Raw genomic sequence first — 16,599 nt, 5'->3', positions numbered from 1 at the left:
TGCAGGACAACAACCGGTACTGAACAGTACAGAGGGCGTCTACTGATTCGTCATCTCAATTATTTGTCAGTTTTGAGTTTTGAATCACTCCCAGTCTTTAAAAATGGAGAAAAACGCCTCCAGAAGACCACCCAGAGGAGAACCAAGGAGGCAACAGGCCTGAGAGCAAGCAATCCACATTCAAACCATCTAAAGGCAAAATATGTTATTGATGCTATTTAAGCTTTTGAGCAGGTTTTTCTTTTGCACGTGTGTTCTGCTATGAATTTCCACTTAACGTGGGTAACTTTATGTAGGTTGGACGTGGGTTGTTATTAACAAAGCTTTCCCACAGGTAGCATGTAGCACCAACACTTTCATGGTTACTTTTTAAGTCAATAAATTAATTAACAAAGAGAGAATTTAAAAAAATCTAGAGAGGAGAGGAGGCAGATGCAACTTCACAATTTAATTCTCTGAAATTTACAACCAACCTTATGAAACCCGTTTGGGTTTTGTTGACATTACATCACAATCATTTGGCTGAGAGTTTACTGTGTAGCAGTTTAAGTAGTATTTAAAATCTTAAATGTGTATTACTCACTCAGCAAACTGGTGTGTCATGAGCTGAAAGGATCTTAAGATAGGGGACCACACAGTAAGTACTGAAGAACCACGTATGAAATTTACCTAAGATCCATTTTGTGCCACACATCATGGCTAAGGAAGAATTTTCACACACGTGATTAAGAATAAAAACACAACTATCTGTAGACGTAGAGCTTTAAAACATTCTTCAGTGAAGAACGGCTACAACCAAGTGAATAATTTAATCTCATTTAAACCAAAGGAATGAATCCACATGCTGCACATTCCTATTGAAGTAGTTGCTCTCAGTAAATGTAGTTTACATGTGTGTTATATTTGTGATTTATTCAACACTTTGAAAATACCGGTGCTATTTTGACCATCTCTAAAAAGACGCAACATGAGTAAAGTGTGTCTGTTTAATTACTTTCACGGTCCACCTGGAAATTCTTCAAAAACATTCAATGTTTTCATGGCGTTTGCCCTGACCTGTTGCACTGTGACCTCACTTAATACGTTTCACGGATGCATCAAAGCTGCAAGATAACATTTCCCCCTCTAACAAATGAGTAAACGGACATTGGTTAGATCACTGTCTAAAGAAGGGCATGTTTTATTCAGGAGGTCATGTGAAACAGCTGTTCATGATCCTTTTAATTGTTTTGACTCTATAGTTACCACGGTGAGAGACTGCTCCGACCAACTGCTCAGAGGGGGCCAAAAAAGTGGAGTGTACCTGGTGACCCCTGACCTCCGCAGCAGAAGTTTCCAGGTCCTCTGCGACATGGAGCTGGATGCGGGAGGATGGACGCTGCTGCAGCGCAGACAGGACGGCGGCGTGAGTTTTAACCGCACCTGGGATGAGTACCGATCAGGCTTCGGGGAGCTGGATGGAGGGGAGTTCTGGCTGGGCAACAACATGATGCACCTGCTGACCCGGGACAGGGACATGGTGCTGCTGGTGGAGCTGGAGGGCTTTGATGGCGTGATGGAGTACGCAGAATACGAGCACTTCAGGGTTGGAAGTGAAAGGATGCGCTACAGACTGACGGTAGGCGCTTACTCGGGCACCGCTGGTGATGCTCTCCGCTTCAGCAAAAGTTATGATCACAACAACAGGGCGTTCACTACGCCGGAAAGGGACAACGACCGCTATCCATCCGGAAACTGCGGGGCGTACTACAGTTCAGGCTGGTGGTTTGATTGGGGAGCTACAAGGGAGTGCGAGATGGGATATACTGGGAAACGTGGCGTAACATATCCACAGAGTATTATCCAACCAATCAAAGGCAGTCATTTAAAACTGTCAGGATGATGATCAGACCAATAAGCTTTGCACCATGAACCTTGACTCTACCAGTGCAAGTTGAAAAAAAACAAAAAAACATAAACCATAAATTTAATAAAGCCGTCTATACACAGTTATTTTTTACTACTAACACAAGGCTACCGCCTTGTGGTGTTTGATTCTGCAATAATCATTTGTTCACAGGATAATATGACAATAACTGAGGATGTACATAGTTACAAAGGTAATGATTAGAATTACATTGTAACTTTTTATAACATTTTAATACTAATATATTTGTGTTTTTTTATTATTGGAAATTAACAATGAGAGACGGAAATCTTTTTTTCAGTGTATGTGACGCGTATGAAGCAGTGGATGATCTTTTATTATTGAATTACTGGAAAGCGAGTTGAAGGTTGATTGAAGATATATGTTTTTGTAATAACAACTGTGTTGTTAGTGTTGTTAAAAAACAACAAAAAACAAATAGGTTTTGCCTTTGTCTCTCATTCTTTACGTAAAAGACACGTCTTTGATGCTTTATTTAGTACACAAGTTCCCAACAGCCTTTGTAGAGACTAACGTCACCTGCTCCGGTGATACTGATGGGACAACACTTAAATTTATATTTATACATATATAAATATATTTATACAACACTGCAACTTCCTGCTTGTCAAGACATTACATTGTCTTACATTGTCCCGGACTAAGACCGGAAGTAAAGTATTTTGCCGTCAACATAAAGGAACCAAAAAATCTGGAGGAGGTTGCAGGCTGTTGGTAATTTGGCAAATTATTCCATCTAAAATGGATGAAAACAGAGCTATCCGCCCTGCGGCCCCAGAAAACAGGGCACCCAAAAGGTTGAGGCTTGAAGTGTTTCATTGTATGGAAATTCAATGTAATTACAATGAGTAATTCATGTATTTGTGGATATCGACTACAAAGTCCAACAGGTGGGCTTTCATGTCTAATCTCTTAAATTAGTAAAAATATAATGTACAAAACAAACTTTGAAACAAATCATTGTCTCAAAATAAAATGGGTTTTAACAGAAATGTACAAGTCTCAATTTGTATCTTTTTATTTACAATTCCCATCATCATTGGCTGTTTTTTCCCCCTCGCATCTGCTAACATTTTTCTCATTCAAATATATGCGTAAACCCAATTACAAACAAAAGCTCAATCTATATTTTTTTTCTTAATCGCTTTTAATCTGAAAACTCGTACCGGAATTAGCAGTATTTTCGCTGACATCCCCACCAGGGCCGAATGAGGAACACAGGACTGGACGGACCGTGTTGACTGAATGGCAACCTGCGTATCCAGCGTGTCGGTGCCACTGAGCTGAAGTAGCAGCGCGAGGTGTAACGTTAGAGCAGCTCCTCGATACCAGGAGGTGTTAGACATGTTTTGGCGCTCAGCAGCTCGGCCGGGATTTGTCACACTTCTACGCTGCTGGTCCCTCGCGGTCTGTTCGGGGACCCCCACGTGCCCCCAATGTCCTCTGGTCACCTCCCGGTTCTTCTCCGTATCTGTCCCCCGCACGAGGTCTCCAACCCACAAGGGGGTAAAACCACCTGTGAAGCGGTGGGCCCTGGCGGCGAGCGCCTTCGGCACGGTGCGCGCGCAGCTTGGCTGCAGCATCTCCGTCCGCCCGCTGGACCTGCACGCGTACCCGGAAGCGGACCAGACAGCGAGCAGGAGGTCGGCCTGGATCACCTACGCGTCCACTACGACGACCAGAGCAAAGAGCTGCTCATCTCCGCAGAGGGGGTCAAGAGCAGCGTGTCCATCAGTCTGACTGCGCCTATCAAGAGCAGTGAGTGTCCCGCTGTTAGTGACCAGGTTACAGAAATGGACATTTGGAGCCGGTCATTTGCTTCCACAGGTCAGCATCATTTTCTTAAGCAGTTGACAGGATACTGTCTGATGACCTTCGGCCTTCTTTTCTCAGATCTATTCATCACCACTCAAGGAAAGGGTCACGTGCAAGTGGAGAACATGGAGTGTGACATCTGCACGGTGCAGACAGAGCAGGGAAGCTGTTTTCTGCACTGTCAAGGTGGTGGCAACGTAAAATGACGCTTTAGGGAGACGAGACATGTAAAACCGAGCCGAGATGCACAAACATGTTCGCTGCATCATGTTGACTGATTTCATTATTCAAACTTTTGATACAGTAATGTTGCAGATATTTGTCCTATTTTTTAATCTTAACACCTGTTAAGATGAAACAATCCACTTCAGACTGTTGTTTTAGAATGGATGATGTCTTGAATTCCCTTCATCTGTTTCTGTTCTTTTGTTTCTCAGGGTCATCGGGTGGAGGTCCAGTCCCATGGAGGACATGTCACGGGGGTGGGCACTATCCATGGCAATGTGGACATCAGCACACGTGGAGACGGCGTAAAGACAGAGTACACTCAGTAGTCATTAGGGGGCGGCAGCAGGCCGCATGGAGGATAATTTGGAGACTGAAACCAGTTGGAATAAACATCACCTGGCTACGGTCCTGTGCAGTGATTTAGTTGTATGTTTGCAGGCGGTGAATGTCAAAAAGCTTCAGGGGAACAAAATGAATATTTCAACAGAACGTGGCCCTCTAAAGGTGAAAGCCATCTATGCTGAATCCAGCTGCATCTCCTCCTGCTCCGGGAGAATCGAACTGGGGAATGTGCACGGTGAGCAAACAGCAGCATCTATGTTGTTTGTGTGGTTGTCGGGGCTGAAGCCAAACTCAAATGTAGAGCATGAGAATGTTGCATTGAATTCATTACTTGTTTGTCAAAAACAACATATGTTTTGCATCAATTTGTTGTTCACTGACTTGTTCAGGGGCACTTTTAACATATGGACAGAGCTGCCAACCCTACAGTTGACAGGCAATCCACTCCGCTATCTGAGCCTGCCTCAATACCAATTTAATTTGTATATTTTGTAATTGATCTGCTACCCGTAGTTCACTCCGCCAGTTGGTCCTTTTTTTTATAAGAACCTCCACTGTCCATAAGCCATCTGGACACCGCTGCATGAGGTTTGAAAGCAGCACTTTGGTATGTCAGGAATCCCTGGCTGTGATCCAAACCCACCCTATTTAAATTCAATGCGTTTGGAATTTAGCACAAATTCTTTACATGTTTGTTTTTGAAGTGGCCGTAAATCAGGTAAAACTGGTTTTAAGATTTGGATGTAGAGGATATTTTTTACAGAGACAAACAGTTCTTTGGGGCGAAGTGAAGAAAGGGCATCATGTTAGAATAGAATATATGGAATACATGAAAACCATTATCTTCTGGATTATGATGCATACAGTCTGCGATCGATTATTTTCTTAGCGGTGAATTGTTATAAATGTTGTAATTTATCAGCGGAAAAATATCTGACGGCAATCAAAAAACTGACTGTGCTTTAATTCCTTAAAAAGGCGACGCCACCGTGAAGAACATGTCTGGAGATACAGTCATCGGTGAGCGAGCTGCCGATTGCATGATGAACTCCGTATGGCATCTAACGGTGGTCGTTAAAACCCAAACACATTTCTCCTTCGGCAGATGGTTCGAATAGCTTCCTTAAGGTTTCCTCTCACAGCGGGGCCATTGACGTCCATGTGGGAGACGGTGGCAGCGCCCAACTCCACAGTCAGGAAGGTAAACCTGCAGTATAAGTGTTCACCTTCCTTCTCGCTGAGTGTTTCTCCGTGTTTATCGCTCATTCTTCTGTTTTGTGTAGGAGTGGTGTGCGTGCGCGTCCCCTCCTCGTTGAAAGCCGAGATGCAGCTGTGTGGAACGTCGGTGGATATCAGCCCAGATGTTGTGCTGCACGGAGTAATAAACAACACAACTGAAGGCCAAACCACAGTTACTGGTGAGCAGTTGTTTTTCATTACATCACACTTCGCGGCAAGTTGATTAACTAAACAGTCCTACAACCAAGTCAACACAAAACATTCATCTTCCTTCACTGTACTTCTCTCTCAGGTTATATAAATGGAAAGCCCCAAGCTGACCAGTGTGTGAGAGTTCGGGCAGACAGAAACTCCGTCAGGCTGAAAACACAAAGCTGGTTTGAATCGCTGAAGCTGGTGAGCTGATTTATGAGGTCTACAAGACAGATATTTCTGTATATTAGGTATATAAAACATTGTGCTCAGGTTATACTGTACTTTAAATAAATAATATATTATGTACTGTATTAAACAGATATTCTGTATGCATTAAAAAAAGTGATGAAAGTATACTATTGGACTGCACACCAGTGTTTGTTTGTGATGAACTGTCAGTGGTTTTAATATTGCCAACGATTGAATGTTCTATGTACGGTATGTAAAAGCCACCTTAATAAAAGGTGTGAAATGCATTACAGGTTGCAAACACAGGATTAACCAATAATGTATTACACGTTTAACACACTCAGAACTTCAAGTGCTTTTAAAAAAAAGAATTGCTCTCTGCACGTGTCCACACTGACTGCTGTTCTGCCACTTACCGGGTTCATCAGTCTTGATGGGTCTTGTGAGTGGAGGCACTATTTGACCCTTGTTCTATCTGAACCAGTATGGATGTACTCTGTTCCCAGTGATGTGGCTGAAGCTTTAAAGCGGCCATCCTGCGGGAAGATATCCCCTGAAGCAAGATGGAGGGAAAATAAAGAGAACATTTGGGGGGGAAATGCACACTTAAAAGGCAGTTGAATGTCTGTGTGTGTGTGTGACAAAGTGTGTATACTTTGGGACACCCGCAGTGTGATCAGACCTCTGCAGTAAAATGAAACTGCTCTAAATGGCAGAGTCCGTCAGAGCCACACAGTGAGACACGTCAACGTGCTCCAGATGTCTGGCGCTCTTACACAGCTTCTCCCCTCGTGAGGAACAAACGACATGAGTGAGACGGAGATGTTTGGTGAATGACTTCAAGAAGTCAAATGCAGCGTAATCTATTCACATCTCTTAGCAGATAGTAAAACTAAACAACTTTAGACATTATTGACTTTTTTTCAAGTTATTTCCTGTCCGCTAGAAAAGAAAGTACACTGGGAACCACATCTGGCTAGGCGATGAAATTCTAACTTGATTTGTAGCTCCATGCCAACATCAGTGAGACATTCGGCAAGAACTAATGTCTTCAAGTGAATTCCCTCGAGACGCAAGGCCCTATAATTACAAACACAAAGATCACATCACATTGTATTTTCTTTTAGAAAAATGTCAGTAAGAAACAATACCTGATCCATGACGTTGCAACCGCTCGTGTCGAGAGAGCCAACGGAGCTGCCACTCAACCACTCGACACTCTCATCAGTCAGTCCCTCACAATAACTCAAGTTGAGATGATACGGTTTACACAATCCGATTAACACACACAAACAAAACAGAAAGCCGCTACGTTAGACTCTTCATCAAAGCGCCACGCGATGAGTCTGTGTGGTGTGTGAAGTCATACCACATACCTTTGCGCAATCCTCATTACACATGTGTCTGTGATGAGACTGCAGCTCTCTCGGTTTGGTGGATGAGGAACCTCCAGCATTACACACCCCAAAATACACGTAGTCTACCCATTACGCCACGTAATATCATCAGCACACATAGAATGTACTACGGCAGCAAAAAACACACACACACGTGTTGCAAAGAGAAAGGTCCAGGCTGTGCAGGTTGTTGAGGTTGTTATCTATCTATCTATGACGTTGTGTCCGTCATAGATAGATAGATAGATAGATAGATAGATAGATAGATAGATGGATAGATAGATAGATAGATAGATAGATAGATAGATAGATAGATAGATAGATAGATAGATAGATAGATAGATAGATAGATAGATAGATAGATAGATAGATAGATAGATAGATAGATAGATAGATAGATAGATAGATAGATAGATAGATCGATCAGAAGAGCAGCAACATAACAGCAGTACAGGGTTATTATTGTCATTATTTAGCCTGGGATGATTTATTGTAGAGTGTTATTGCACTGGGCAGGAATGATCTCCTGTATCGGTCCTTGTGACAGCGGAGCTGAAGGAGTCTGTTGGAGAACGTGCTCCGCTGTCCCTGTAGCAGGTGGTGGTCAGGATTATCCAATACGGATAACAGTTTCTTCAGTGACCTCCCCTCCAACACCTTTTCCAAGCTGTCCTGTTTGCAGCCAATGATGGAGCCGGCCTTCTTAACAAGTTTGTTAAGTCTGTTGGTGTCACCGGCTCCAATGCTGCTCCCCCAGCAGACCACGGCGAAGTACAAAGCACTGGCCACAACAGACTCATAGAACATCTCCAACATCTTGCTGCACACATGGAAGGATCAAAGCTTCCTCAGGAAAAAGAGTCGACTCATCCGCTTCCTGTAGACGGCGTTCATGTTGGTCTTCCAGTATGACCACCTCCTCTCCCAGAACCCTCAGCGGTAGCGGAGCCGTCGTCTTCCTCCCGAAGTCGACCACCATCTCTCGGGTCTTGGCCACGTTCAGGAGCAGGTGATTTCTGCCCGCCCACACCACAAAGTCCTCCACTACTGGCCTGTACTCCCCCCGTCCATCCCTTATACACCCTACCATAAGGGATGCAGCCTGGAGTCTGCAGAGGCCCGGTGGGCTGCTGCACAGGGTCTTCCAGCCTGAGTCTGTGAGTTGGTTGTTTTCTAGAGTGGACATGTGGAGTAGAACACACCAAATGTTTAGAACTGAATTGCCTTTCTATTTTCTGTGGATGTGGGAATAATCGATCTCACCCTGTGTCCTAAAAGTCTTTAGCTCGGCGACCTCAGCAATGGCTTTTAAAAGGCAAAGTCGGTAAGATGAGGAGCGCCGAGCAGGAAAATAGCAGACAGACAGGGACATCTGGCAATTAGTGCCTGTTAGAAAAGAGTACGACTCAGCAACCTTTTCTGTTGCCAGGGTTTGAGTGTGTGTGGAAACAAAACGTGTACATGAGTTGACAAAGTCTTTTGTCATTCATTTCTTTTTGTGTTTGTGTTTGTTCAACATTCCAGGGCTTGGATGTTGAGAAAAAACGTACCAAGAAACAGCTGTCTGATAACGTGGGCATCTCATTGATTACAATCACCCTAACCGAAGGGCATCCGGCAGAAATGTATCTGAACCCATTTACAGTTATTTGGAAGGACCGAGAGGAAATTGTGTGTGAAACATGAATCCTTCTCCTGGAAGCATTTTTCCTCGCCGCTCACATTGTCAAGGCCGTTATAGCGAAACATCTGGAAGCAAACTGATCCACATTCCCAAGAGGAAAAGTATGTTTTATGCAGCAGTGCGTGTGTGTTATGGACAGTGCACATGGTGAGTGGGTGGGCTAAAGCCGATAGGATAAAACCCGCCCCCTCCCTCTCCTTCAGGTCTTTTCTCATTACTCTCTGAGTGCAAATAGATCAGATGAAGACCAAACAGATCCTGAACTATGGAACACAGCAATGGAAGTGCAGGGAGAACTGGAGGAGCTGGAGCCGAGCCACTTGAGGGGGCCGCAGAAGTACCAGATCATCAGGCTCTCCTGAATCACGTCAAACGGTGTCCTAAAATTTGATGTTGAAAAGCCTATTTGTTTTCTGTTCATTCTTCTCCTTTCACTATCATGAATAACACTGTCTGTATCAGATGGAAAAACAACATTTTTACGTGTTGTTTTCATGTTTGCTGTCTTTATGTGAATCTTAATTAATCTGAATATAAGAGTTGACAATTTATAGACTGTGAAACATTCTTTCCATAATCTGTCTGTGTCAATGCATCGCTGAGTGAAACGTGGGTATTGTAAAAACAGAAAGTGAAATACTCACTTATACATTTCACGCTGGGCCATTTCAGAGACGTGCAGCCACGCAGATTTAGGTGGGTGACAAATGGACGGTAGTGCTACAGAATCTGCCTCACTGTGCAGTCTGTTACCCAGTCTTTCTCCAAAGAGAAATTACCAGATACACACATTAGAGAACATTTGTGCTCCTCTAAGTAGACAGCACCGTGGATTAATAGATGAACCAACCTCCCAGTACAGACCTGACTCCACAGTGGGCCTGACTGGATGACAGCTGTCCATGTGCAGCACACCTCGGCATAATTCAGCAAATCTCGCAGCTCTAAATATTGGAAGATCTGAGGAAAAAACAACCCTATGACATAAATGATCATTTGGAAAGGTGGAAACATGTGAATGATCTATACCGAGTAACCATCTCTCACTTTGGAAATGCAATTGTTCAGTACCCACATCGCAACAGGCAGGATTCCCTGACTTCTGCCACTTTGCAGGGTAGTGCGATGTAAGAAGCCACTTTCTTACTCCCAACATAGTCATCCTGAAGCACAACATTATCTATGGAGAAATGTTGGACAGAAACACCAGAGCAAACCAAGCCAGAACTGCACCTTTGCCAGCGAATGTGAATCCAAAACAAACAGGGCTATGACTGATAAGTTATGCAGAGTCTAAAAAGATATCCACTTAAATCTTTCATATATACATGGAGACACTAATCGGAAATACGATCAACAATATGTTAAATGTGGTGGAAATTTGTGGATTTAGCCCATGTGAGAAATCAAAAGTATCTTGAGCTTGCTTTGTGATTAAGTATTTATTACTAACTAGAATATAGAAAAAAGATAAAGAATACAGAAATCATCAGCACAAGTCGTAAGCACAGACGGAAGTCAAGTGACTACAATTCAGCTGAGAAGGGACAGAAAAGGAGCAGGAAGATCTGACAAAGTTTCTATGGGGGACGAGGAGCTTTTATACATCTCTGAAGGTTCGAGGAATGGTAACCAGATGTTCTTTTGGGAACCTGCGCGACCCTCTTAGTGGGACCTAGTCAATCATTTTGACTAAGAGAGGAAAACAGAGGAGAAAGGTAAATAGAAGAACATGATATGATCTGTCCAAGTCACATATGGATTTCATCGTGGACTAGGTCAGGTCACGAGTTTCACAAGAAAGGTCACATACGAGTTCTTGAGACTCGCATAACATGCACCTCAACAAATTCTCCCCCGACATCCCTCTCTTTTTGTCATTCTTTGACAACTAAGAAATCAGAAAAATGTTAAACGATCAATTCAAAATCAAGAATGAAAAATTAAACATAAAACATCGTAGAACATACATCATTAACTCAAAGTACATGAGAACATTTACTTAAACCACCAACACATAAAATATCGTCCAGTTAAGCACAATATTCACATTCGTCGTCCCTGTCAAGGCTATCCGGATATGGTGGAGTCCATTTCTGAACCGGATGCTGCATAGTAATACTCGTCTGTCAAACTGATACATAAGTACTAACAACCTTCCTTACAAAGAGCTTTAAAACAGTTACTATTGGGGTTATAACAATTACAGACAAAATGATGCCCCCTAGTTCCCATGGCAGTTCCTAGAAGAGAGAAGTTCCCCATGATCCAACCCGTGCCTGTATTTCCCCAAAAGGATTCCAGCTGTGGTCTTCGAGCAATTCCTTAATGCCTTGCTCTGTGTCTGCCACCACATCATAAACTGCGATGTTGCATCAGAGATGTAAGTGCAGCATTCAGTGTTAATTACCTTGCATACCCCGCCTTGCGAGGGCAAAACGAGGTCCAGAGCCCTTCTATTTTGTAATACCATGTGTTTGATGTCATTTCTTCCTTCTGCATTTCGGAAAGTGCTATTGAAGTCTTATCATGTGTCTTTCTAGTGTTGTTGAGAGTGCCATCATTTCCTCCTGGCTCCTGTAGGTGCCATACGATGGTATTATCCATCCATCCATCCATTTTCAACCGCTTATCCGGGGTCGGGTCGCGGGGGCAACAGCTCCAGCAGGGGACCCCAAACTTCCCTTTCCCGGGCCACATCTACCAGCTCTGACTGGGGGATCCCAAGGCGTTCCCAGGCCAGTGCAGAGATATAATCTCTCCACCTAGTCCTGGGTCTTCCCCGGGGCCTCTTCCCAGCTGGCCGTGCCTGAAACACCTCCCTAGGGAAGCGCCAAGGGGGTATCCTCACCAGATGACCAAACCACCTCAACTGGCTCCTTTCGACGCAAAGGAGCAGCGGCTCTACTCCGAGCTCCTCGCGAATGGCTGAGCTTCTCACCCTATCCCTAAGGGAGATGCCAGCCACTCTCCTAAGGAAACCCATTTCGGCCGCTTGTACCCGTGACCTAGTTCTTTCGGTCATGACCCATCCTTCATGACCATAGGTGAGGGTAGGAACGAAGATTGACCGGTAGATCGAGAGCTTTGCCTTCCGGCTCAGCTCTCTTTTCGTCACAACGGTGCGGTAAAGCGAGTGCAATACCGCCCCCGCTGCTCCGATTCTCCGGCCAAACTCACACTCCATCTTCCCCTCACTCGTGAACAAGACCCCGAGGTACTTGAACTCCTTCACTTCGGGTAAGGACACATTCCCTACCTGGAGTAGGCAATCCATCGGTTTCCTGCTGAGAACCATGGCCTCAGATTTAGAGGTGCTAATCCTCATCCCGACCGCTTCACACTCGACTGCGAAACGCTCCAGTGAGAGTTGGAGGTCACAGACGGAAGATGCCATCAGGACCACATCATCTGCAAAAAGCAGCGATGAGATCCGCAGCCCCCCGAACTGTAGACCCTCCTCCCCCCCGACTACGCCTCGATATCCTGTCCATGAAAACCAAAAACAAGATTGGTGACAAGGCGCAGCCCTGGCGAAGGCCAACGCCCACCGGAAACGCCTTCGACTTACTGCCGAGCACCCGAACACAGCTCTCGCTTTGGGCGTACAAGGATTGGATGGCCCCAAGCAAGGACCCCCTCACCCCGTACTCCCGCAGCACCTCCCACAGTATCTCTCGGGGGACCCGGTCATACGCCTTCTCCAAGTCCACAAAACACATGTAGACTGGATGAGCATATTCCCAAGCCCCCTCTATGATCCTGGAAAGAGTGAAGAGCTGGTCCGTTGCCTCCTTCTTCAGTCGGACGGCTTCCCTGATGATGGTATTAGAATGCTCAAAATCCTTGAACCTAGTGAAATGGCACGTTTATGACGTACGTGGAATGGAGCAAGTTCCTTGGAGTCAGCCTGTCTAATTAGGGGTACAAGGTATGCTGAAAAGCATTTCCCAGTATCTGACTTTTTATGAAGGTTCCCTATGACTGGAACACAGCTATAAGCGATGTTGCCACAAACTAAATAAACCTGTTCCGGTAAAGCGAGATCTTTGGATTCAGTGGTGAAGCTGATAATATCATAACTACAGTCACTTGTACCTAGATAAAATCATCCAGAGCATAGAAGTTAACACAACGGCTGACGTTGGTTAAGGGATGGACCGGAATGGGAGGTGCTGGTTTGGTACAATCTCTACTCAGAGGTCTGGTTGGGATCAAAAGTTTATTACAATTATGTCTACTCCAAGTTGAATGTGTGACTTTAAAATCATTTGCCCAGGGGATGCCCTGTATGCCCACCTCCAATCGAATAGATGCTGTATTTGGTATGAGAGTACATGCAGGTTTTTAACACTTCACTGTCCGGTGTGCAATTAGTCTCCCCGAGAGCCATTTGCACTTGATATCGTAACCCCTGTTGGACATATCATTTGTAATAGGTTAATCTAAGCAACATCACTTGATTAATACCTATAGGTCTATTTTCACGATTGAACCGCTTAACTGCAAAACGTACAACTTTCCACCCTCATAGGCAACTGTGCTTTGCGCTGTTGTCGGCGTGTGCGGTGGAGGAGTGTAACAGTCTTCATCATTACTCACAAATCGATGAGATAGCTCAGGCCACCCCATGACATCCCAGTCGGCTTCCGTGAATGGAACGGGAACCAGCATAGGTGCTCTAGATGAAATGGGCATATGCTGACATATCCAACAATTAGAGACATTCCTTTCATTGGCAAACTCATTCATAATAGTCAACGCAATATTGTCATGCTCTTACGGTGGTATACGGGTTGGAAGTTCTCTTAACTGAAGGCTTACTTTGCATGCATACTGCCAATCTAGCTGAGTGAAAGTGGGCTGGCTCCGTCGTACAGTCTGCAAGTTGAGCGCACCAGAACGGGTATTCCCAACTCGTGTCATATTTACGACTTAGAGTCACTGTGCAAGTGTTGTTTGTCCTAAAGTCCTCTGAGTTCAGGACTGACCAGTGACCTAAGTGCGGCGTGCTCAGCCGTAACATGTAAGCTTTACAACCCTCCTTCCCACACCCCCCTTTTGACATTTGAAAGAAATCAACCTTTGCCTCCAAGTTGCTTTAGTGGGGGGCTGTTCTGGCCTGCGGGAGGTCATGGCCTGTGGTTTACCGGCTTCGTAAATTATTTCAGGTGGTACTGTTTTAGGCTGTGTCTCACTGACAGGATGATAAGTTCTTTTGAACGTCTCCCTCCAGTTGCTGGAGCCAGTGTAGGCTGGTATCTCCTGACCCGATCGTGGTTTACTGCACCAGAATGGTGGATCTGCTAAATCAAATGTTCCGTGCACCCACACAGTACATACTCTATTTCTTCTTACCCCGGGAACACACACAACTTCAACTACGTGACTTTCTATTTTAACCCATGCATCATGTTCGATTGTGTAGAGCAAACACTCTGTCTCGTCGCATTGTTTTGCTGGACAGTGGAAACTTATTTTCCCTTCCTGAAATTCTCTATTGGAGAAGTGGAGAAGGCTGGAATCTGTGATGTTCACATAAGGAGGTTGTAGTTCATTGATCGTGAGGGGAATCAGCACAAATGTGGCCAGCGTCAGTGATATGCACATGTTCATTCTCAGGCTCCAACTATGCTTCCTAAGTGTTCTTTGGCGCTGGAGATCTGTCTTTTATCGCTGTTCTCCAGGTGGCTGCCGTCCTTGCTGTCTCTGCCATCTCTACCGGGCTCGTCGGTGTCTTGGAACACTGCAGTGGGGGAGGGCTCTCCACCCTGCAACCCCTTAACCGGAACCAGATGGAGGTGCTCCTTTGTCTCCTGGATCCGGGATCTGTTCGAGCATTTGACTGTTTACACTTTAGTATAAACTGTATTCAAATAATTAGTTAAAATTAAACTAATTAAACTAAAGTTAAAAGCAGTGCACATCTCCCCTTTGCCCACGTGATCTCTTCCGTGAGACAACTTAGCATAAATGTGGAAGAGAGCATGTGGCAAGCAAGGCCCACTGTCTGGCCCTGTTCAGTTTCCGCCCTCAAGAATGGCACCAGATCGTTTCCACAGGGAACGCTCCTGTGCACCGGCAAGCGACTGAAGTGTGGGAAGATCGGCATAAGGACTAGGATTGGTCGGTGTGGAAAGCATTTGAGTGAAGGGGAAAAGGAAGCCCTGTGAGGCTGCCTTCTTTGCCGCTGCATCCGCTCCCCTGTTTCCTGGCCGCCGCCTGTTTCGGGTGAGCGAGAAGCGGAGCCGTCCACGAACCGCCCAAGATCTGCATTGGGAAGAGGTGTGTCCAACAGATCAGGCCTTGGTATGCATGTCTGCTGCAAGACTTCGACACAATCATGAGGCTCTCCATCATCTGCAGTTAGAAGTGTAGCTGTGTTAAGGACATCGCATCGTTTGACAATTACGTTAGGCAGTTCTAACAATGTCGTATGATACCTGAACCATCTCTGAGCAGAGAGGTGAGAAATCTTCTCTGCATGTAAGATATGGGAGACAGCATGTGGGACCATACATGTGACATCACAGAATCCCACGATGTCACATGATGCTAAAATGTCTCTCTCGGCTGCTGCCACTGCTCGCAAACAGAGAGGAAGACCCGAAGCAACAGGGTCAAGTTTTGAGGAGAAGTTGGCAACAGGCCTAAGTTTCCCTCCATGAAGATGACACAAACTGATGTCATGCATCAGTCTTTCTGGTCTACGAACTGAGTCTACGGTAAGTCGGGTCTCGGTAGGCCCAGAGTCGGGGCCTGTGATAAGGAAGTCTTTAAGTCCTGAAAAGCCTTTTCAGCTTCAGTAGTCCAAGTCAGTTTGTCATGCACGTTGAGGCCTTTACCGTAGGCCATGAACGAGAGAGGTGCCTCTCTTTCTGAATAATTTGGGATCCACTGTATGAAATCATCCCTAAATAACTCATCGTTCTTTTTTTGTAATTGGTTTTGGTACCAATTGAATTGCCCCAATACGTTTGGGAGAGAGGGATTTGCCCTCAGCTGTGATCACATGTCCCAGATAAGTCACTTGTTCTAGAGCAAATTTAAGTTTTTTTTGAGGCAAGCCTTATGTCTGTTCTCTGCCAAATGTTTAAGTAGCCAAATTGTGTCAATTTTACAAGCCTCCTTTGATGGGCTGCAAATCATCATATCAGCCACATAATTTAGATGGGCCGACCCTGCAGGGAGTTATAAATTATGTAGATGTTCCTAAGCCCTTCTGTGGAATACACCTGACTTTCGTGGTTACCCACTGGACATCCTATCCATTTATAACCGCGCCCGATATAAAAAAAAAAAAAACAGCGTATGTCTTCTTTTTTGGGTGGCTATACAAGTCTGCGTGTTGTATGTATTCCTCAACGAGCTCTACTGTTCTGTATACACTACTCGAGTGATCTACATTACCACTAGCGCTATACTCTCCATGAGGATCCTCTGCACCCAGTCTGAACTTTAGGCCGAGACACTGTTGCAACCATGGACCAAGATCCTGTCATTCCCAGTGAGATGGTTTAGCCAATGAAATGTGGAGTAGAATCGAGGAACACCCTTTTTTCCTTTGGGAAGGAGAGAGAGAA

The 16,599-nt window shown here is 44.9% G+C and overlaps 1 long non-coding RNA gene and 2 pseudogenes across 3 annotated transcripts; 2 read left to right on the top strand and 1 right to left on the bottom strand.

Moving 5' to 3' along the window:
- Window positions 1-91: 91 nt before the first annotated feature.
- Window positions 92-2,051, top strand: LOC120812575 (fibroleukin pseudogene; annotated as a pseudogene). Its single transcript, XR_013454980.1, has one exon. The product of XR_013454980.1 is annotated as a fibroleukin pseudogene (transcript).
- Window positions 2,052-3,136: 1,085 nt separating this feature from the next.
- Window positions 3,137-6,100, top strand: LOC120812576 (protein FAM185A-like; annotated as a pseudogene). The gene is made up of 8 exons (XR_013454984.1): window positions 3,137-3,685; window positions 3,821-3,939; window positions 4,180-4,272; window positions 4,409-4,547; window positions 5,291-5,332; window positions 5,418-5,513; window positions 5,596-5,730; window positions 5,844-6,100. The product of XR_013454984.1 is annotated as a protein FAM185A-like (transcript).
- Window positions 5,258-6,492, bottom strand: LOC144391105 (uncharacterized). Its single transcript, XR_013454986.1, has 2 exons — window positions 6,352-6,492; window positions 5,258-5,681 (listed from the first exon to the last, which is right to left on the bottom strand). It is a non-coding gene; the product is annotated as an uncharacterized LOC144391105 (long non-coding RNA).
- Window positions 6,493-16,599: the final 10,107 nt, after the last annotated feature.

The sequence above is a fragment of the Gasterosteus aculeatus genome, chromosome Y (assembly GCF_964276395.1).
Source record: "Gasterosteus aculeatus chromosome Y, fGasAcu3.hap1.1, whole genome shotgun sequence".
Classification (NCBI taxonomy): domain Eukaryota; kingdom Metazoa; phylum Chordata; class Actinopteri; order Perciformes; family Gasterosteidae; genus Gasterosteus; species Gasterosteus aculeatus.
Note: the sequence above shows the minus strand (reverse complement) of the source record. Positions and strands in the feature narration are given on the sequence as shown.